The following is a 24,043-nucleotide window of genomic DNA, read 5'->3' on the forward strand; positions in this document are numbered from 1 at the left end:
CTAATGCTGCTACCGACATGCCGTAGCTCAATGCTTCCCTCACCATGGTCTTTGCCCAAATGATATAGCTAAGCCTTGCATTAATACTGATCTTAGCTAAAATATGATCTTATCCAAGGCAAGTGTTCCAAGTGCAAGTGTGTTGCAAAAAGCTATTTTTTCAATCAGGAGCTTTTAATCAACTTTAACACACCCTGACATTCACTGCACTGGTATTAGAAAACATCAGGCTGAGTTCACTCAAATTCTTCATGGAAGATATCCCTGGCAAACAGCATTTACCTGCCAATTCTGTTAAATGCAGGCTGTAAAGATTTTTCCTATAATGGCATAAAGGCCTAACTTGAAGTGAAATATAATGAAATGTGTAACTCCCTCGTACTTTACATACTCAGCAAGGCAATTCAATCTGGGCTGAACATAAACTCTATTCCCAGTTGATGTGCCTGTGATCCTTTTGCAGCCGAAAGCACTTGGCAAGAATCCTGACAAACAAGGTTAAATTCAAAAGAGATTCAAAATTCCTGAGGCAGCAGCTTTCTAAGGTTTGATCCACCAGAAAAGGAGAAAATATTTCTTTCTTTTTTCCTTCCAAGCAGAGTAGAAAGAACAAAGGGGTCAATTTAGCAGTGCAAACATAACACAGATCTCTAGAGTAAAAGCCAACATTGAAAAACCAAGAGATTGCAGGCAGAAATATTGTGTCTTTGACATTCTGCTTTTTGCTAGTAAAGTCAAAATAGTACAGAGAGATATCTAAGCTTACAGGAAAGAGCTGTGTTGATATTTACTGTACCTTGCTGCAGCAATCGGCTCCAGCTATTTAGCCATCATGTGTGGCTCATTGCTTTTGTTGAGAAATAATAATTTTTCAACACTAATGCAGTATGTTAGATCAGAAGCTATTACAATTTATTTCCAACTTTTCCACTGACAAGATGGCTTTTTGCAAGATCAAGTGTCAACTTCCATATTTTAAAGAGGCCGGTGTGATACACACAATATCCACAGTGTTGGGAAATTAATTGTTTTATCCATAGATCAAATGATAGCTCAGGGAATGGCAACCCAAGCTTCTTCTCCTTGTCTAGCTAATATGTCTCAACCCTGGCCCAGAATGAGAAGGTAGGTTATGCCTCCATAACCATTTGGTAACTTTGCTGAGGCTGATGTCATGTGAAAGTGTGGAATTAGTCTGTGGCCTGTTTTATGCAGACAGTCGGACTAAATCAGTGACTCTCAACCAGTGTTGCAGTTTCTTGGCATGCCACCAGATCCTTCGAAGGCTTGTCCCTGCCTGGCCGATCCCTCACCTCCACTGCCCAGTCCCTCTGCAAGGAGGTAAGCACTAATTCTTTAAATTAGCTTTTTAAAATTGAAACAAAAGTGATGGAGGGGGGTGCCTCAAGTCCAAAAAGGTTGAGAACCACTGGACTAAATGATCACAATGGTCCCATTTGGCCTTGGAACCTATTAATTTAATGCATGAAAGGAAACCACCACCCAGGGGAAGAATAAAAAAAAACGGGTGTAAATGTGTGCAGCTGGGGTACAGTTCCTGAGATTCCCCTATTATTTATCACAAGTTTCCATTTATCCAATTTTCCTTTACGTATGTATACAGCTAGAAAAGTGCCTAGATGTAAAGAAAGTCCCCGTCCCATGCAACAGAGCTCATCTTTGTGTGCATTCAGAATCCTGTATGCCGCCTCTGCTGTTTCATCCTGTTAACCCTTCGGAGTTCAGAGAACTATGGGAATGAACTGGATTTCATTTTGGTTTGTTGCATCCCCAGTAGAATCGTTTAAGTTCCAGTTGCTGGATCTAATTCTGCACTCAGATATACCTATACAACCTCACTGCAGTCAAAAGGGTTTTACAAAGGTAATCACAGGCTTTTGTTGCTCATGATAAGCTAGAAAAAAATCTAGTTTGATTGCCAGACATGGGGACTCCCCATCTGTCCGCTTCCCTCAGCCCCTGGCTGGAGAGAGGCAGGAATAGCTTTGGGCCCACTTTGAGTACAGCAGTAGCAATGTCAGTGGGGAGGAGGGGAGGCCTCACTTGCTGTGTCTGCTCTATAATCTGTCTCCATCCTATTTATAACTACCCTTTAGGCATTTGAACATTGTTATCAAAATCTTCTCTCCCCCACGCCCTTCCCTCCCTCCTAGTTTTCTTGTCTCCAGGATAGATCATCCAAGTTAATGGTTAAAGATATCTTAAGAGGCTGTTAATTTCTTAATACAGTAAGGAAGCCGAGCCAAAGTTTTAAGGCAATACAGTATACCCATTCTTTCCTTTGAAAAGTATCTTGCATCCTACAGGCACTTCTTTTATTGTGGATGGTTAACCAGATAACTTGATATATTCAGGGGGAAAAAAAAACTTCTTGTATTTTACACTCAATTTTCCTATTCACAAATGCAATTTTTGCCATTATGTTTAAAGTAAAGTATATATGTACTACTCTACACACAAGCAAATGCTTGACTTAGGAAAGCATGTTTAAGTCCCAGGCATCAGAAGGTAAAGACAATGGCTCTGTGGATATTTCTTTCTCTTTACAAAAGCCAAGTGGAGATATATAAGACTCCAAAGCCACCGTAACTCAATCTGGTTTTATTTCATATTTGACCAGACAGCGCCTGGGATTTTTTGATGTCTGTAAACTATATACTGATGATATTGCAAATCTGACCTAGAAAACTAAATAGAAAGCCATGGCACATTTACTTCAATATCATTCATAAAGAACTATTGAAGGAAAAAAATAGTAATAAAAACTTCCATCTAGATGAAGGTTGTAAAAACTGTTATCCAGCTACTCTAGTGTGTGTGTTTGTGTGCACGTGTGTACACAGAAAAAATAGAAGTGAGCTTTCAGTCACTGGTACTCCTGGATAATATCTTCAGACGTAGCCAAGCAATTTACTTAGAAGAAAACCAGAATGTAATAAAAGACCATTTTCATTATTTCTGCAACTTTCTCAAGAGGAAATGTACCCTTTACAATATAGCTATTATGAAAACTGGATGGAAAGTAGAATTTCCAACTTGTTAGTAGATTTTCCCTTGAGTCTTACACTCCAGCTTTATCCAGTAGTTTAAAGATTTTTGTTGAAGCCAAAAAGCCCTTTCATTAGATGTCTTTGCCATCAGCCATCAAGATTCTGCATAGAACTGGAGACCACATATTGGTTATTAAACTACAGGAAACTGAGATGGTTAGTGTTAATAAAAGAAATAAAATAGCATTGTATCAGTCATGTTCATCTAACAAATCAAATGGCTGTATCCTGTGCTAAATAAACCCTGGAGTAAAAGTTTGAGTATAGCAAGTACCTTTGAGGTAGAACACTGTAAAATGTAATAGCCCAGGAAATGGTTATTGCTGATTTAGAGGTAAGTAGATGTTGTGACTATTCTTGTTCATTGATACAGTTAAATGTGCATGTTTCCTCAGTCCTCTCACTGTGGGGCCCACCCTCGACCCTCAGGTTTTATTTCTTGGGTCCATTTGAGCTATGTGCAATAATGGACCAGAGACGGAACAAAAGTAGCTTTATAGTTTGGCCCATGGCACAACTCTAAAGAACTTCGTTGTGCCAAGCTGCCCATGAATCTAACCTGGGGTTAACCAGGTAGTCACAGTATAGTGTCTACCCACCCTTTTGTCTACCTCAATGAAGCTTATCCGGAGTGGTAGAGACTGATAAAGCCCTTGGCAGGGACCAAGAATCTAGTCTAGTTGATATAAGTCCTTCTACTCTTACTGGCTACTTTCCTCCGAATTTCATACGGATACATCCACGTGATCACCTTGGCTTCTGATCCCCTCTGCCCCTTACCCCAGTTGTACCAACATCTTTCTCCTTCATGTTCCTCTATTTCTGCCAATTCCTTCCCACACTAAAATGAAATCCTTTTAATATTATTAAGACCATATCTTCTGTCAACTCAGGGATGGATGACAGTGCAAAATTTGTCAGCCCACTTATAAAGCAGTGTCTGACCATGAGTAGATGAGAACAGTGTTCCTGAAACAGCACAGGTGGCCCGTTGTTTTCAAGGTGAGACTTACTGTACAGTTTCATAGATTCATAGATGTTAGGGTCGGAAGGGACCTCAATAGATCATCGAGTCTGACCCCCTGCATAGGCAGGAAAGAGTGCTGGGTCTAGATGACCCCAGCTAGATACTCATCTAACCTCCTCTTGAAGACCCCCAGGGTAGGGGAGAGCACCACCTCCCTTGGGAGCCTGTTCCAGACCCTGGCCACTCGAACTGTGAAGAAGTTCTTCCTAATGTCCAATCTAAATCTGCTCTCTGCTAGCTTGTGGCCATTATTTCTTGTAACCCCCGGGGGCGCCTTGGTGAATAAAACCTCACCAATTCCCTTCTGTGCCCCCGTGATGAACTTATAGGCAGCCACAAGGTCGCCTCTCGACCTTCTCTTGCGGAGGCTGAAAAGGTCCAGGTTCTCTAGTCTCTCCTCGTAGGGCTTGGTCTGCAGGCCCTTAACCATACGAGTGGCCCTTCTCTGGACCCTCTCCAGGTTATCCGCATCCCTCTTGAAGTGCGGTGCCCAGAATTGCATGCAGTACTCCAACTGCGGTCTGACCAGCGCCCGATAGAGGGGAAGTATCACCTCCTTGGACCTATTCGTCATGCATCTGCTGATGCACAATAAAGTGCCATTGGCTTTTCTGATGGCTTCGTCACACTGCCGACTCATGTTCATCTTGGAGTCCACTAGGACTCCAAGATCCCTTTCCACTTCCGTGCCACCCAGCAGGTCATTCCCTAGGCTGTAGGTATGCTGGACATTTTTCCTCCCTATGTGCAGCACTTTGCATTTCTCCTTGTTGAACTGCATCCTGTTGTTTTCTGCCCATTTGTCCAACCTGTCCAGGTCTGCTTGCAGCTGTTCCCTGCCCTCCGGCATGTCCACTTCTCCCCATAGCTTTGTGTCATCTGCAGACTTGGACAGAGTACATTTCACTCCCTCGTCCAAGTCGCTGATGAAGACATTAAAGAGTATCGGTCCAAGGACCGAGCCCTGCGGGACCCCACCGCCCACACCCTTCCAGGTCGAAGCCGACCCATCCACCACGACTCTCTGGGTGCGACCCTCCAGCCAATTCGCCACCCACCGGACTGTGTAGTCATCCAAGTCACAGCCACTTAACTTGTTCACCAGTATAGGGTGGGATACCGTATTGAAGGCCTTCCTGAAGTCTAAGTATATGACATCCACCCCTCCTCCTGTGTCCAGGCATTTCGTAACCTGGTCATAAAAAGAGACTAGATTAGTCAGGCATGATCTGCCTGCTACGAACCCATGCTGGTTTCCCCTCAGCATCATTTGTCCTGCCAGGCTCTCGCAAATGTGAGCCTTGATAATTTTTTCAAAGATTTTGCCAAGGATGGAGGTGAGATTGACTGGCCTATAGTTGCCCGGGTCCTCCTTCCTCCCCTTCTTGGAAATGGGGACCACATTGGCCCTTTTCCAGTCCTCCGGGACTTGGCCCGTGCGCCACGAGCGTTCAAATATTCTCGTCAGTGGCTCTGCAGTGATGTCGGCCAGTGCCTTCAGCACCCTCGGATGGAGCCCATCCGGGCCTGCCGACTTAGAGGCATCCAGTTCTTCCAAGTGACTCTGCACCATCTCAGGGTCTACGCATGGTAGTCTGGCGCCTTGCTGCTGCCTCTCTACAACCCCAGTGAGAGACTTGTCGTGCCCCTCGCTTAGGAATACTGAAGCAAAGAACTCGTTGAGGAGTTCAGCCTTGTCCCCCCGTCCGTCACCAATTGTTTCTGCCCATTTAGCAGGGGTCCTATTCCTCCCTGGGCCTTCCTTTTACTCCCTATATATCTAAAAAACAATTTCTTGTTGTCCTTTACTTGGGATGCCATCCTCAGCTCCATGGTAGCTTTGGCCCGTCTAACTGCCTCCCTACAAGCACGAGCAGAGGAGGTATATTCGTCTTTGGTGATCTCTCCCTGTTTCCACTTTTCATGTGCTCCCCTTTTGGCCCTTAGGCTGCCCTGGATTTCTCTGGTCAGCCAAGGAAGCCTCCTGGCCCCTTTCCCTCTTTTTCCCTGCATCAGGATCGTCTCGCTTTGTGCCCGAAGGATTGTTTCCTTAAGGCACAGCCACCCTTGGGCTCCCATCACTTCAAAACTCCTACTCTGCAGTGCGTCCTTGACTAATCGCCTGAGTTCACTGAAATCAGCTTTCCCAAAGTCTAGCACTTTCACCCTACTAGTTACCTTACCCACTTGACGTCTTATGGTGAATTCTATTATTAGGTGATCACTGTCCCCCAGATGGCTACCGATCTGTAGGTCCCCTACCATGTCATCCCCCGTTGCCAATACCAGATCCAGTATGGCATTCCCCCTAGTGGGACCATGCACCTCCTGTGTCAGGTGGAGGTCCTGTACACAGGTTAGAAACCTGCGTGAACGGTGGGACTTTGCCGCCTGCGTCTCCCAGCAGATGTCTGGGTAGTTTAGGTCCCCCATGACTACCGCCTCTTTAGCTTTTATGGTCTCCGAGAGCTGCCTCAGGAGCCTCGAATCTATTTCTTCCCCTTGGTGTGGGGGTCTGTAGCAGACCCCTACCACCAAATCCCTTTCTCCTTGCCCCTCATGTAGCCTAACCCACAATCCTTCTACTTCCTCATCCTTTGATTCCATCTTGATGAGGGTTGATGTATATTGCTCACTGACATAGAGCACAACCCCTCCCCCTTTTTTCCCCACCCTATCCTTTCTGTACAATCTATAACCCTCAATATGTACCGCCCAGTCGTGGGACGAATCCCACCAGGTTTGTTGACCCTCAGTGATATTCTTAGAACCAAGAAAGGTTCAAAGAGCCAGTTACACCAAAATGAAATATTCACAAACATAATAGCAAACTTAATCATGAAATACAGATACAATATAAATAACCAAACAGCAGGAGTAATGTGCATCAAGCAAATGATTAATCTGTAAAACATGCATTCACCAAATAAGTCTTATTAACACTTGAGAAAATTTAAAATAATTTTTTCTAAGTCCTAAAGTTTAAAAAAAAACAAACCCTCTCACAGTTGGCCAGCCTTTTAGGGAAAAGGACTTTTCACCTGGGTTTCAAATTAAGTAGTAAAAGAGCTATTTTCTTGGTTCAGCTGCAAATGGGCTATTCAGCAAAAACTGTAGTTCAAGGCTGAGGAGCGAAGAGTCTGAGATGAGCCCCGATTTCTATACTGCATTGTCTTGCTCAGTATAAAAACACTTCCTAAATAAGGTAAAAACATATAAAAGTGTTCCCAATAGGTGTTACTCTAATTAATATTCATATGCCTGTTTTCATTCCATATCTACATTATATCTTGTCTAAAATTAGCGTCATCACTGAATGTACTTAATGCGTCCCTTAGCATAACCTTGAGAATATTTTTTCCTAATTTTTTTCTTGCATTTTCTAAAATGGTTCACACCTTATGACATCCCCTACCCTCATCTTTTTTCTGTTTCTTCTCCTTTCCAAACTATGGCTGGGGTGATTGGCACCTGTTCCTGCCTGGGGCAGGGGGTCAGACCTGATGATCTGTTTAGGTCCCTTCCAACACTATGCACTGTGACTATGACTATGGCCAAGCAAATGGAAATAACTCTACGCTATATTACACTACATATTAAACAGCCTAAGGCATACTATAGGGTACAGGTTTTTTACCTAAATAGTTTGGGATCTGCCTACTTGAAACACTGCTTCTCTTGCTGTGTGATATTGATGCAGTTAGGGTCAACAGAGATGCCTGGAGTTGGAAGTGCCTTCATTTTAAAAGAGAGAGGGATTATTGTCAGGGCAAACTCCGTGAGGGCTTTTTGTTTGATGAATTCACTTTTACACTGGAGCCAAAAATTATCTTAATCTATTTACCTCCTAGCTAGGCTTAGCTCTTTGAGCATGCATTTGGGAAGAGTTAAGATCTGAGTGAAAGGATGATAAAAATGTCTCTGATTCATATTTGCTAATAGTAAATGCTAGGTCTATTCAGTCTTTAAAGTATTATAAAAGCCCATTGTAAGCATGGTTATTGAGAAATGTATCCAACTATACCTTTTGAAATACCTACTCCTACCAGTCTGGTTGTGTGATGACACTGAAAATAGATCGCAAAAATATTTTTTTATGGGAAATAGGGATTTTTTTTCCCTTTCACAATCCTCCTTCTCTGCAAAAAAAACTAAAAAGTTTCTGCTCATACTTTCCTAAAGAAGCCACCCATGGGGAAACATGAAGACTTAAAAATGTTAGCCAGGACATTTCTGAGAGAAAACAGACAATATATTAAAAATAAAAAAGATCATTGAAGCATTTATGCCAAGAGGCCAGAACTGTGTTCAACTGCAGCAGTACCAGCCTGTCATATGTCTTTATCCAGTATTAATGATATATGCTATATATAGTAAACTCCTAATGAAATTTTTACTCTACATGCCCAGGAGCCAGTGTTCTTATTCTCAAGCTTTGAGACATTGATGGAGTAACGACCTGCAGAAAAATTAGTTTAGAGATACAGGAGACCAAAATCAGACAAGCAAAGAAAAAAAATCAATGACTGCATTTTTAAAAATATTTTAAAATCAACAGTCTAGCCTTCCTCCTCACTTGCTTTAGTGTAACACAATGTGTGCCAGATTTAGCTGGGAGTGCTCCTTTTATAAAAGATTAATTTAAAACAAAGGCTTCTAATGATAATGTTGATTCAACCTTACAGTAAATAGAGTTTACATGCATGAAAGCCACTGATAATTAATGTGGATACAGCATGTATGTAGAGGAAGACCTATATCATTAAATCCCATTTGCTTTAGTGATTCCCTTATAACATAACAAAACACATTTTTGCATTTTAATCCATTTTTCTACTCCATGCCCAAGTTAAACCAAAGCATACTCTAATACGGTACAAATCTCTAGTGGTGGATTAAGATTTACTGGGGCCCTGGGCAAACAGAAAATTGGAGGCTTTCCCACATTCCAGCAGGGACTCCAGCATGGGGAGGGCCCCCCTCCCTTCCTGGTGCTGCCACTGCCAAGGGTAGGGCAGGCCTCTGTGCCCTGCAAGGGAGGCTAGGTGTGGGGTGGCACATGCCCGCCTCTTCTCCTGCTCCCTGCCTGCACCACCTCCCACTGTGGTCAGAGTGGAGTGGAGCTGAGCGGGGAGAGGGCAGATGTGGGCTACCTGATGTGGGCTTGGGGCTCTCCACTCTGATGCCTTTGCCCCCGGGGACCCTGCACTGGCCACGCATCCCCTACCCACTCAGCAGTGGGAAGCACAACTCGCTGCCGCCACTGCTCCCAGGTGGGCAGGGGGCATGTGGCTGGTGCAGAGTTCCGAAGGGAAAGACAGCAGGGCAGAGAGCCCCAAGCCTGCAGTGAGCAGCCTGCATCTGCCCCACACAAATCTGGGGGAGCACATGCCCCCCCATGTCTCCAGGAAGCAGGGCACAGGGCAAGTGGCATGCTCAAAAGAAATGCCTCAGCTGCACTTGAACCCCATAGCCTGCCACTGTCCCACGGGTGAGCAGCTTGGGGCCAGGGCTGATGCCCAGGGGCAAGAGGGAGGATGGGGGTGGCCGCTTGGTGGAAATCAGCTCCCAGGTCCTGGCACGGTCAGTCCCCAGAGCCTGCAGCTCCCTGCTCACTTCCCCCATGTGGCACCAAGAGATGGAGCCTTGGGGGCCAAGGAAGGCCAAAGTACCTGCCAGGTGCTCACCACTCCTCTGCCCACCACAGCCAGAAGCCGGTTGCACACGTGCGGCTGGAGCTGCTTGCCTTGCACCTGCCAGCAGCATGGCCGGGACACGAAGCTCTGCTCCTCAACTTGATTCGCGGCTTTATTGCGGGCAGTGGCCACCAGGCTCTGGGGTGGAGGCAGGATAGGGCAAAGCAGGGCAGGAGGCCAGGGAAAGTCTGGGCTGGGGGAGTAGGTGAGGTGTCCCTCAGGAACAAAGCCAGACTCTGGGGGCTGGGATGACCTGGGGGTGGAGGTCAGCACCCTTCCACATGGTCCTGGCTAGCGGTGGAGCCAGCTGCACTGAGTCAGGCTGGGCTGCCCTGCCTGGCCCCTGCCACCAGAGCCACTGCCCTGAGGCCAGTACCACACCATGTTCTCTCTCCTGAGCCAGGCGGTGGTGGGCAGTGCGAATGGGCCTGGTCCAGGGCAAAGAATGGAGCTCAGGTACCGGAAGGGAAACCCTCCATTTCCCGAGGAAACCCAGGCACCCAGGGGGGCCCCTGATTGGCATGGGCCCCTGGGCCTGGGCCTTGTGTGTTAATCTGCTTATGCAAATCTCTGATAGAGTACAAATCTGAATTCCCCTAATAGGAACCATGCCACAAATGTGAGGGGTCCTTTCACTGTATTAATGACTTGGTTTCATAAATAAAGGAATACAAATCAACCAGTGGCATTACCTCAGCAGAGATTTTTGGCTTACATTTTATCCGATATGAGTAATAAGTATTAGTAACATTCCAGTGTTTAAACTTCCTAATTATATGATAGCCCTTCAATAATACCAACTTGCTTCAAACAGCTACATTGTACATATTGGTATTTTTCAACTGTATATGTTTGAAGAAAAGTATTTAAAAGCTGAAATTATTAATAGATTGTTTTGCATCCAGTTGATGCGACTTCAATGCCTTCCAGCAGAGCACTGCTTGAAAATTTCTGCTGTATATCTTTTCAGTCATTACTGGACGCAGAAGTGCAATTCAGACTGATTGAAGTATTTGTACTAGTCAAATAAAAGGAGAGATGGCAGAGGGATAAAACACAGGTGAGGAGGTTGTCTGAGTGGGGAATTCACTTCAAACAGAAATCTCCCTTTAAGTTATGAAATGGAATCCTTCCCACTTAGATCTTTTTTTTAACCTCACACTATATTACCTATCATCCCCTATAATTTGGCTTGTCACTCCAGTTTCAGAATTTTAAGCAGGTTTAAAAATCTGTTCTCCATCCTTCAACCACACCAAACACCAGAAGAAAATTAGATTTTTTAAAATTGCCATGGAGATCAAATCAAGTTAACACAATCCAAGTTGCTAGGTTACCTCCTATAATTTACAATGGCCTTCCCTATAAAAAATAAAAATGTATGCTTATGTGCATTTTTTCTTTTCTATAGGAAAAGTATTGTATTTTCTTTGTTTAGAAAATCAAGTATGTAATTAAGATAGAGATCAAGTTAGTCTGGAATGACCTACCCAAGAGGCATTTAACCTTATTTTCTATTTATCTCCATGTCTTTAATTATTCTTTCCTTCAAAATTTGGTCTAAAGCCTTGCCTACAATTGAACTCAAGTTACTAGGTCTGTAGTTCCCTGGCTCACTATTGTTCCTTCCTCTTTTAAAATAAAGGTGCAACATTTGCTAGTCTCCAAGCATATTGTGTTGGAGCCAACTTGAGAGACTGTTAAAAATCTGTGCTGCTAGAAATGCAATCCAACGTGCCAGTTCTTTCAGCATTCTGGGATGGGAATTAAACGGTCCTTTCCATTTTAGACGTATTAAAGTCTTTGGGCCATTTTACCTAAGTGCAGTCCTTAGTTGCTTAATCTCCTGAAAATTGTTAAGGCAAAAAGTTGAGGCAGAGGGAATGTCATTGTCCTCCTAACAACTTTTCTGTGACTTAAAGCAAAGCTGACTGTTACAAAAATAGATGTATTAATGAATTTTCACAGATTTGAACAGGTTAAGGACTACTTAGAAAAGCTGGACGTGGACAAGTCCATGGGGCTGGATAGGATGCAACCGTGGGTGCTGAGGGAGTTGGCTGATATGATTGTTGAGCCATTGGACATCATCTTTGAAAACTTATGGTGATCAGGAGAGGTCCCAGATGATTGGAAAAGGGCAAACATAGTGCCCATATTTAAGAAAGGGAAAAAGGAGGATCCAGGGAATTACAGACCAGTCAGCCTCACCTCGGTCCCTGGAAAAATCATGGAGAAGATCCTCAAGGAATGCATTTCAAAGCACTTGGAGAAGGTGATTAGGAACAGTCGACATGGAGTCACCAGGGGCAAGTCAGGTTTGACCAACCTGATTGCCTTCTATGATGAGATGACTCTGTGGATGTGGAGAGACCAGTGGATGTAGCAAGGCTTTTGATACAGTCTCCCACAACATTCTCGTAGGCAAGCTAAGGAAGTAGGGGCTGGATGAATAGACTGTAAGGTGGATAGAAAACAGGCTGGAGCATCAGGCTCAGAGAGTAACCAGTACTTCTGGTCCACTGGGAGGAACCCAGGTGCCACCCCAGACCCAGGAGGCACCAGTCGCAGAGCCAAGGAGACACGGGGGGGGCCCCCCACACACTCCCTGGCAGACCCGGAAGTGGACTGGAAATGCTTCTGGCCCACTTCCAGGTCTGCTGCTGAGTGTGCTGGGGACCCCCTGTGCCTCTGTGGGACACTCCATGCGCCCCAGCATCGCAGCATTCACGAGCCGCCTGCTACCTAGAGGTATGTAAAAAAAAACCAGTTAAAGCTGTGTCTATGTCCAAATCTTTCTGAATCAATTCAGAGGGTTCTGATTCGATCTGGAGAGATTAAAGGGTCCTTTGATTCGATTTGGAGATTCAGCCACTGAATTGGGCTGAATCTCTGCTGAATCAAATCAGGGACTGAAGCTTCGCACAGCCCTACTATTTATGGTCCTAATGGTGAAGTAGGATGTGGCCTTTCGAATTTCTGATGATTTCTGCTTTTGTTCACTTGCTCCCATTACTCATCCTGCCTTTGTTCCCATGTTCTACAATATCTTCAATGAAACTGAGGACAAGTATGCATATAGGTTTTGGGTCATACCTAGATTATGGTTAATCTTTACCCATCCTCACTGTATAGAGGCCCCACCTCTTTCCCTTCCTCTTTCTTTTTATATATATATGGCTGAAGAAACTTACACTATTTGTATTAATTTTGTTTGTGAGGTCTAACTCAGCCTGACTTTTGAAAGTTCTCACTGTATCCCTACATTTTCTGACCTCCAAGCTCTTGAACTAGCTCTTGAACACTGTAATTATAATTTCAAGAAGGAACATTAAAAGAATTTGGGGATCTGGAAAGAATTCACACCCTGCCTCCCTCCTCCCCCCCGCAGGTCAAACTGGCAAGGATTGTGAGTTTTTGCCTTCCTCTGTTGTGTGACTATGACTCTTCCTCTGTTGTGTGACTATGACTCTTCCTCTTAGAATAATTTGAGAATATATTAATTTAAGAATTTCTACACCATTGCAATGGCAAGGCATTGATAATGTGCTTATCTTTCCTGCTTCATACCTGTTGCATGTTGCTGGGTGTTCTTATCCCCCCCACATTGTGCTACATGGCTGTAGTTTGTGAGGGACTGGGGCAGATGATTTTTAGGACTCTGGATACAAGGTTGCCTGTGAATACAGGGGTCTAGACTTGAGGTCCCATGAAGTGCCATCCAGCCTTTGTTCCTAATAATTGAGAACACAAGGTTTAGAACATATCATTTGCAAAAAATCACACCAGTAAAAATGTCTTGATAAGTGACAATCCATAGAGGAAAAACTCGCTCTCACTTGTGTTGTTACAAATGTCCCCCCCCCACTTCGCAGTAAGCAGCATTCATGCAGAATGAACAGGGCTGATTTGGGATGATGTTGTGCAGTGGGGCTCCCTTCAGGGCATCATATGCAAGGACAAAGGGATGGTGAATATCAGTAGGACAAGAAATTGGTGCCCACTATAGAGATTTTTTGGTCCTCTCCCCCTACCAGGCTGCACTAAAAGCAAGCAAGGAAACTTCAGCCACAGTGGAGAAGAACGTTCTGCAGAGTGGATTTCCAGCTGCTTGGTGGGGTAGCAAAATCACATACTTGAGCAGGGTTCAAGGCTAAGCATTGGGCGTTGACCACCTAATCACATGCAGCCTCTACTAATGCGACTAAGGACTGGAGCCCTCAGTGAAGGCATGTGCGTGTGCCCTTCCATAACATTGATCTTTGACAGTGTGAATGGTGGATAAAGTTCTACTGTAAGTGACAAACATCAGGTACCCGATGATCTTGTGAGGTCCCTTCCAGCCCTATGTCTATGAACCTGTGAAAGTCAGAAAGCAGGGTAAACCTTAAAACATGCTCCTAGTAAGTGCTGAGCACCTCTGAGGTGCTGAACAATTTCATTTTTTGTTGAACTTCATGCACCTGAATTCCCATTGAAAGAGATGCTCAATACCATGCAGGGATGAGTGGCATAATGTATGAGAGAAAATAAGACTCACTTACAGTAGTTGCAGTCCCAAGGGCTCCCAATACAATTAACAGCAATGAATTGAGTTTCACCTACTGCTTGCAGAAAGCAAGCTTCCCCTTTCCTCATACATATTTCTAGTTAAGTACATGACCTGCCAGCCTTTTTCATCCTCAGTAGCAAACCAGATATCTACAGAGCCTTCTTATGAAATAATCATTCAGTCTCGCCTACATAAACAAATAGCTATTTCAGAGGGCATGTGTAAATAGCAAAGAGGTATAGCATGGATAGCCATAGCTTTAATCTAGCTATTCCAGGTAATACTAGCAGTGAAGATACGATGGTATGGACTTCAGCAATCCTCTACATACCCAGTATCTCTGATGGTCCCATGCCGAAATCTGTTTTGCCTCCTTTTTTGTTACTGATGCTATTTGTTTATGAAAGCTGTGACTTCAGTGTAGACCTCTTCATGGACTCCCTTGGGCCTAATGCTGCCCCTTCAAAGTTGATAGGAGTCTTGCAACTGTCTTCCACGGGACCTTGCTTGGTTACTTCTTTCCTATACAGCAAAAACTCTGTTATCTGGCATCCCCCGGGAATGGGGGATGCCAGTTAATCAAATATGCACCGTCCAGGGCACTCCCTGGCATCAGAGCGCCGAGGGACAGGAAGGGGGGCCCTGCACAGGCTGCTTTGTCCCAGGTCGTGGGCTGAAGAAGTGAAGAAGAAGTGAAGTGAAGAAAAAGAAGAACTCGGCTCGTGGCGGTGAAACTGGAAGTGGGACTACCGGTTTCACTTTTGCTGCATCCCTCGGATGTCGGTTAGTGGAGATTTCTGGTTGATAAAGTGCCAGATAACATGGCTTTTGCTGTACTTTTCTTCTTCTTTCACTCCTTATCAGCATTGGTGATGCATAGGGGGTGCACATGGGTGCACGTGCACCCCCTGAGCTTGGCGGTGCACCCGCTGCAAAAAGTGCTGCCGACACTGCTGGTGGCGTCTGCGGTTGGTCCCCAGTCGCCACTGGCCACTGCCGACACTGCTGGTGCCATCTGCGAGTGGTTGCCAACCACCAGCTGGCGCTCTCCAGCCCCGCTCCTGACACTGTGGCAGCCCCCTGTGGGAGCTTCCCACTCTCTGCCACCACCCCCCTGCTGCCACCACCTGCAGGCAGTAGCCATGCCCCCCCAGCCTCCGAGGGCACATGGAAATCATGCTTCTCAGTAATATTTATTCTCTCCCTCTACAACTCTTTTCTGTCCACTTCTGTCATTGTATTGTGATTGTCTATTATACTGAAAAATTATCCCACACTGTGTTCCTGTATGAACAGTGGACAAGATACAGTGAAATGGTAAGCACTTAGCACAGAGTTCATTCAACCCTCACTGAAATCAAGGAGAGCTGAGAACAGTCTGTGCCTTACAAAATCAAGCCTATTATTTTTGGGGGCTGCTGGACCAACTCAAGACTATGACTAAGGTTTCTACTTAAGCTACATTGGCATTCTTTCAGTCAAGGGATGTAGAGATGGATACTACAGGATAACACCAGAAGTTTGACAGTCCTATTCACAGGCAATTTCTTCAGTCAAAGAAACTGCATCTGTAATCCAAAGCTTGGTTTTAGATACTGGACAGTAAAAGATGTTCATATAAAGATGAGACTACCCTTTCCTCCACCTACATGACAGAGTGTGATACTTGTCCTCTAGTAACTGGGCTGTATTTTCAACTTTCTTATAAACTTGTCACAGCTGGAGATAATACTTTTGAAAAATATACTGCCAACCTAACATTTATTAGGTCATGAAGTTTAATAATGTTGAGTAATTGTATCATAGATAGAATTAAGAAAGCACCAAGGGCATCCTTTAACGAATTCATTATTAGTTGTGTCTATTTCTCAGGATTTAAAATAAAGGAACATTAGGGGTAAAATGACAAGGATTACAAATGTGACAAAAATATACCTATTAAAAATAGACAAAAGCTTAATGATCATGGCTCAGCGTTACCACTTCATCTTAGTATGCATTAGTCAAAACAACATCATTACAACACTCATGACACCATTCTTTTTCTTAAAAGACTAAAGAGGGACAAAAAATAATTTCTGGATTCCCATGAAACAGCATGCTAAACAAGATTATTGTTAAAAGCATTTATATGATGATTGCATATCCTTCTGAGACCTTCAAGATCTCAAATAGGGGGATCAGACAATAAGAGAAACAAATTATTCATAGTAGCCAAAAAAAGAAGTTTGCTTATGAAAATGCAACATGATGTAACACATCCAACTAATTTACACTTGTATAAATAAGCTCAACTCCAGCTGAAGTTGAGCCTATTTATGCTGGGCTAAATTTACTCCAAAGTCTGTATGTATCCTGCAATTAAAATTTAAGGCTGGATCTTGTGAACAATTACTATAATGAACCAACTCAGTAAGTTCCCTATTGAAATTAATGAGCACCTCATGACTCTCCATCTTAAACTGGCAGGAAGTCAATATGCCACTGTCAGCAGTGCATATGCCCCAACTCTTGATGCTACCAGTGAAACCAAGGAATTCTATGCCAACCTTGACCAAGTCCTTTCTGATGTTCTGGAGGGAGACATGTTCTTTCCCATGAGCGATGCATGCCCCCAGAGGCTGGGGGGTGGGCATGGCGACTGCCAGCAGGTGGTGGCAGCAAGCGGGGAGCTCCTGCAGGCAGCCATGGCAGTGTCGGCAGTGGGAGTTGAAGGCAGGTGGCGAGCGCCGACCGGCTATCGGCAACCACCCACAGATGCTGCTGGAGGTGTCAGGGACAAGAGGGGAGGGTGGTGAGTGGCAATCGCCTGCAGGCGCTGCTGGCAGCATCGGCGGTGCTTCTCAGGAGGTGCATTTGCGCCCGTGTGCACCCCCTACGTGTCACCAATGTTCTTCTTAGTGATTTCAATGCCAGAGTTGACAGGGACTCTAACCTCTGGAATGGAACCATTGGCAAGGAAGGAGTAGGAAAAGTCAACTTCAGCGGCATCCTCCTCTTGACCAAATGTGCTGAATGTGGACTCACCATCACCAACACCCTGTTCCACCAAAAAAACAGGTTCAAGACATTATGGCACACCCCATGTTCTAAGCATTAGCACCTGATTGACTATGTTATCATCCATGCTCGGTCACAAAGGCATCTGCATCACCTGAGCTATGCTAGGAGCTGATGATTGCTGGACTGATCACTGACTCATCCACTCAGTTATATCACTCAGCCTGGCTCCCAAGTGATGGCAGCAGCAGAAGCAATGCTGATGGAAGATCAATGTTGAAGCGCTCAAGGACTCAAGCAAGCAAGAGTTCTTCTACTAGTGCCTCAATGAAAAACTGGTGAATTCCAATCAACAACAATGGGAGAATTCCAACAACAAGGCCATTGCAATCAGTGCCTGTGAAGGAGACACTTGGATTCTCTACCAGGCAACACCAAGACTGGTTTGATGAGAATGACCAGGAGAGCCAAGAGTTGATTGATAGCAAGAGCAAGGTCTTTTGTGCTTGGCAAAACAACACCAACTCCAAGCAAAAGAAACTGAATCTGCAACAAGCCAAGGCAGAGGTCCAAAGCAGGACCTGCAATATCAAGAACAAATGGTGAGATGACAAGGCAAAGGAGGTTTAACATCTCACTGACATCCATGATAGGTGCAGTTTCTTCTGCACATCCATCTAATCAAAGCCATCTACAGTCCAAGCACTCAGAAACCAACCCCCTTGAGACCTAAGGATGGAGGAGACCTGATCAAGGAAAGGTGAGCCATCAATGCCCATTGAAAAGAACATTTTGAAGACCTTCTCAATTGAAACTCTGCTGTTGATGAGAGTGTTTTCAACTCTGTTTTGCAACAACCAGTCAGAGATGATCTTGGAATCCCAGGTGGGAAAAGCCATCAAGCAGATGAAAAACAACAAGGCATCTGGAGTGGATGGAATCCCCACTAAAATCTTCAAACAGAGAGGAAAGGAGCTCACACCACAGCTTCATGCCCTCGTCTTAAGGATCTGGAATGATAAGGATATCCCAGACAATCTCAGGAACACCAAGATTGTGACAGTCTTTAAGGAGACGCATCTAACTGTGGAAACTGCAGAGGGATCGCTTTGCTGTCTACCACAGGAAGATCACTGCGAGAACCCTCCTGAACCATCTCCTTTCACTTGCTGAAGAGCTCCTCCAAGAATCTTGGTGAGCGTTAAGAGCACCAAGAGGCACAACTGATATGATCTTCACAGTTCACCAGCTGGAGGAGAAATGCTGGGAACAACATAAGCCTCTCTACATGGCCTTCTTTGACCTCACAAAAGCTTTCGACTCTGTCAGCCGAGAAATGTGGAGGATACTTCTAAAGTATGGATGCCCACCAAAATTTGTCACCATTCTCTGCCTACTCCATGATGGTATGTGAGCAGTGGTTCTCAGTAATGGATCTATCACAGATCCCTTTAAGGTTAAAACAGGAGTTAAGCAAGGCTGCATCATCGCTCCAACACTCTTCTCAATATTCCTTACCGGGATGCTACATCTGACCACCAACGAGCTTCTAGCTGGAGTGGAGCTAAACTACCAAATGGAGGTTAAGCTGTTTAACCTCAGCTGATGCTAAGCCAACAAAAATCACCCCAGCTTCAATCATTGAGCTCCAGTACACTGATGATGCTGTAGTGTGCGCTCACTCGGAAGCAGACCTTTAGGCAATTGTTGACATCTTTACCAAGGCATACAAGAAAATGGGACAGATGCTTAACATTCAGAAAACTAAGGTCCTCCACCAATAAGCTCCTAACGAACAGTCCCCAGCTCTGGCAATCCAGATCCACGGTGACACTCTGGAGAATGTGGAGTATTTCCTGTATCTTGGAAGCCATTTCTTGCAGAAGGCTGACATTGACAAAGAAATCCAACATTGCCTCAAATGTGCAAGTGCAACCTCTGGATGCCTGAAGAAATGGGGGTTCAAAATCACGACATCAGATCCCAAACCAAGCTCATGGTTTATCAAGCAGCCGTGATCCCCACCTTGCTGTACAGAGCTGAGATGTGGACAACATACAAAAGACATCTAAGGTTGTTGAAGAAGTACCATCCATGCTACCTGCAGAAGATCCTCCGAATCCAATGGGAAGACAGACACACCAACATCAGTGTCCTCCTGCAAGCAAACACCATGAGTACCTAGGCAATGATAATCTAACATCAACTTTGTTGGGCCAGCCATGTCATCCAAATATCCAACTCCAGACTCCCGAAGAAAGTTTTATTCTCCCAGCTCAGTCAAGGTGTACACTCAAGAGGAGGGCAGAGATAGTGGTTCAGGGATGTCCCCAAGGTCAACTTAAAAAATGCAACATTGATATCAACTTGTGGGAGACTATCACCCAGATCTGCCCCAAATGGCGGTAGTGTCTGCTGCAGGGGTCTCTGTACTTTAAAGCCTCAAGACAATGACAGGAAATGGAAAAGTAGGAGTGGCAGAAACAGTGTGTCGTGGACCAAATCAAGAAGCCAGTGTCCCCCCAGACACATACACAGGAACATGTCTAAAATGCGGTAGAGTCTATTGATCCTAGATAGACCTCATCAGCCATCTTCAGACACACAGATAAGACAATCATGGAAAATAATTATCCTCAACTGTGAGGGACTAACTGTAACGAACAATACTTACTATCATGAATAGTCTCAATGCTTTCAGGCCCTATTTTGATATAATCTCTTTCATACAAACTAGGCACATCTACATGAGATGCTGTGTCACTGTAGTGATGAGTTATAGTGACACAGCTTGTTGTTACGGTGATGTAGCATTGGCAGGCACTAACTGCGATGCTGCTACTGCACAGTAAGATCAGAAACAACCCATGCGCCACCGGGACTGCACAGTACTGGTGGGTACTATGCATTCATTTAGTACTTTAGCAAGTACTAAATGACTGTGCAGCACTATGAATGTAGATGCGCCCACTCTATCCTAAACTTTTTAAAGCTATACAATTACAAAGTTAAATATCAGTAAGGGAAAGTTGGAAGAACAGTAAAGGGAGAGAAGAAATGCTTTTAGTTGAATTACACTGGGCATGTCTACACGTACATTTAACATGGCTGAATAAACTCTGGTGCAGTTCACGGTGGAGTTTATTGTTCCCGGGCACCGCATTTGCATGTGCGCCCAGGACCACATCAGATTGAACCAGGGAGGAACAGCCACAGCTGACAGGGGGGCCTGGGCATCAGCCTGCCAGGCTGGGGCTACCCCGACCAAGCTTAACGTACTGCAGAGGGGCTGGCTGGGGCATGAGGGTGCTTCAGTACAGGGCTAGCTAGCAGGTAGCCCCTACACTGAAGCACCCTCATGCCCCAGCCAGCCCTGTCAGCATTTACATATGCATTGCGGCGAAGTGAATAACTCTGCTGTAGGATAGTACTTATGTTTGGCAGTACTATCTATCCCATGGAGAAGTTAATTAGTTTACTCTGTCCTAATAGCACCACTTGTGTGGCCACGGTCAGCAAAGGTATGGAGTCAACAAGAAGTAGGACACAAGAGGTATTCGAAGCAGAATAAGAGCCTGAGGGGGCAAAGGAAGAGGCAGTGGCTCCTGTACAAATAGGGACAAGATTGTTTGAAAGGATGGAGAATAGACAAGTCCTAGCAAAGCAGAAGTAAATTTAGAGAGCATTTGTGTGGCATATCATGTATTCTGCAAACAGAAAGAAATATGTGGAGATTCCCAGCTGAAGATGTCCCCTACTCTGTTTTTCCAAACCTCATTAAGGCAAAAGCAGCAGCTAAGACTTTCCTAGTAGCAGAACGTTTTAAAAAGAAATATTGAAGGAGTCCAGATCATCAGTTATTTCTGTATTACTGTAGCAGGGTCCATTCTTGAAACCCAGCCTTCTCAGCTAATTTTAGACAAAGATCATCAACCTACAGCTAGAGTTAAGAATAGATTAATGTCAGCTCCTTTAATGGTTTCCCAGGATTTACAAGGTAATTTATTTTAGATGCTGAAGCCCAGATACTCATCATCCTGTCCCTGCTGAAGGAAACACAGAGGGGATTGTTGCTTGCTTTTGTCAAGGAGGGAGAGAGGGAGGGAATTGCAGAAAATGGAGAAAAATTATGGAGCAACACGAATGAACATTACTGGTAAAGGAACCATTACAAATGGGAACATTGCTGCCAGTGCCTTAGGAGATTCTTGATGGCTGTTCTTATTGATTATGAAAGCTACATCGAATTTCAGTGTGATGAAGCACTCGTGGCTTTAGCATCAAGGATGATTGTGTACTAGCCCCAGGAGGCTATGTGATGCAGAAAGCCTTTTCCATCCACATTAGTTTTACTTGTTTCTTAAAAACACGGAGAATCAACAAACAAATGTATAGGAAACTGCAGTCATTAATGCTTTATTTGTTTGCTATTAATTATTTATATCTTGCCTAAAATGTACTAAACATTTTATTACACTTTAAAAAAAGGATCCAATCCCTGCCAAAAAATAACTAATAAACTGGATCAGAGAATGCAGAGAAAAGATTAGTAGGTAGAAGGCCAACAGAAGGAAGGATAAGGGCTTTACATGTCATCATTTGGGAAGAATAATGGAAGGATTAGCTCAAATCACCCACTGTTTTTTTTAAGTAGGACTCCCCATTGATTTACACAAGTTAACTGATTCTATAAGGAGAACCCGATAGGGAGTTTTGCTTTTTTTTAAAATGGCACACAGATGACCCATCATTGCCATTTATTTCTTACAGTATTTGCTCCTTATTATATAAACCATGTGTTTAAAGACAGGCCTTGCCTTTGGAGTCCCTCCCGTCTTAAAGACAAACACAGAACAGCCGGGATGAAATGGAAAATACAGGGCATGATTTAATTTACTTGTTTGTTCTGGGAATTGTTCCATTCTCCGGTTCAATGAAGAATGACAAGGATATCCTAGTCTACCTCTTGTTATACATAAGACCAATTAGTGCTGCAGAAGTTGTGTGCGTGTGCATCAACGGGAGAATATATCCAAATATTTCTCTCACCTTTCTCTCACCTTTTCCTTCAGAGGTAACAAGAAAAAAATGTATCAATGGAAGAATGCTTTAGAGTCCTTCAAATTCTATCCTCCTTCCAGGGGACAAATGAAAGAATGAAGGCAGGAAAGACTTGCTATTCGTTCTTAGCCCTGTCTACCCTGCATGGAATAAAATACTGGAATGCATAAAATACCTTGAGCTTGCAACTCTTGGAGTCTATAATACCTTGACAACACTCCCCCTGAATATTTCACAAGCATTGGTTTTACCCATGACCACAGCAAGTTAATCTCTAGCTTGATTTTGCACAGAATGGAATGGTTTTCTCCCAACACAGACCCAATGGACAGGCAGTTGCAAAGATAGAAGCTGCACAGCTATAGTTTTTCAGGTTTAAAAATTACCCCAAATCCTATTTCCCTCAAGTATTTAGCATTATGGTATAAGAGCCTGGGAAGTCCCAAAATGCACAGGAACTATGTTGCTAATAAATAAAGATGTGTATGGATGCATCAGAGTGGCCCTCTTAAAATGTGAATGTGCTAAATGACAAGGACAAATGATGCAAAAATAAAATTAAATAAAACCAACGTGTTGTAGTCAAGATCTCTGCATCAGTTCCCTTCCTCAGGGATGGGTGTATCCCTGAGTTTTGCTGAGATATGAAGCAAAGGCACCAATCCTACAAGGCACCATTGAACACACTCACTGAAGTCAGTAAGAGCAGAGGAGCCATGATCTACAGGACTGTACTTTTTAATTCCCATGACTTTCATTCACAAATATGCTCCACCCTCTTAGCACTAGATTTCACTACTTTAAAGTGAAGGAGGATTGTACACTTGTCAAAATAAATGTACACTGTTTATAAAATATCTAACTCTGGCCCCACTTCCATGGGCGTGACTCTCACTGATATAAATGGAATTACTATTAATTGCTAAAAACTTATTTGCCTACAAAAGTATCCACAGAGGCCAATGCTTAAGAGTCCTGTAGATTATATTACTGTTCTAAGGCCTGTCAATGCAGCACTAGATCATTATTGTTTAAAAGGGAAAAAAACCCTATCTAGGTTCCAGTTATATATGACTGTGATACATTTTAATCATTGACAACTATATCAGTATATGTTTAAGAAATCTCAATAAAGGATGCAACTTTTTTCCCCCATCATTTGGCCATATGTAGATGTAGTCCTTCTTTTCACATTTCACTCTTGTTTTTACTTATATTTGAATTTGGTGGGACAAAAATCAGTTCCCATGCAAATGGGACATTTGGATAAGATAAAATTGATTTTCCACACTACTAGGCATTGAATAAATTTCCAAGTACACTGTGCCTGTGCAAAGATCTGTTTTAATTGTCTCAAGTTATGAATGTATTAATTCAAACACAGCATATGTACCCAGCAGTTGCTGAGAAAATACAAAAATAAATCTTTCAGGAAAAAGGAGTAGTGTTCTTTGGTCCTGGTTTTGTTCCATGAATGTTCTGTGTGTGACTCTATGAATGATATAACTCATATTTTTGTATAACTCTGTTCTTTTTCAGATACGAGTAACACATTTATTTACTTAGGACAATCTACTGGGTATGAAGGAAATAAAGGAAGAAAATGTGTATTATCCCACTACCTATTGGATGTGTG

The 24,043-nt window shown here is 43.8% G+C and overlaps 1 long non-coding RNA gene across 2 annotated transcripts in view; it reads right to left on the minus strand.

Annotated features, from left to right (window-relative positions):
- Positions 1-24,043, minus strand: part of LOC109282230 (uncharacterized) — a 43,866-nt gene that overhangs the window by 16,902 nt on the left and 2,921 nt on the right. The window contains exons 2-3 of one of the 2 annotated variants that reach the window (XR_002089158.2): positions 14,678-14,868; positions 13,365-13,528 (exon numbers count right to left, since the gene is read on the minus strand). This is a non-coding gene — a long non-coding RNA (uncharacterized LOC109282230). The remainder of the gene's footprint in view (positions 1-13,364; positions 13,529-14,677; positions 14,869-24,043) is intronic. The other variant, XR_002089157.2, reaches the window with a different exon arrangement.

Source organism: Alligator mississippiensis, chromosome 5 (assembly GCF_030867095.1).
Source record: "Alligator mississippiensis isolate rAllMis1 chromosome 5, rAllMis1, whole genome shotgun sequence".
NCBI lineage: Eukaryota > Metazoa > Chordata > Crocodylia > Alligatoridae > Alligator > Alligator mississippiensis.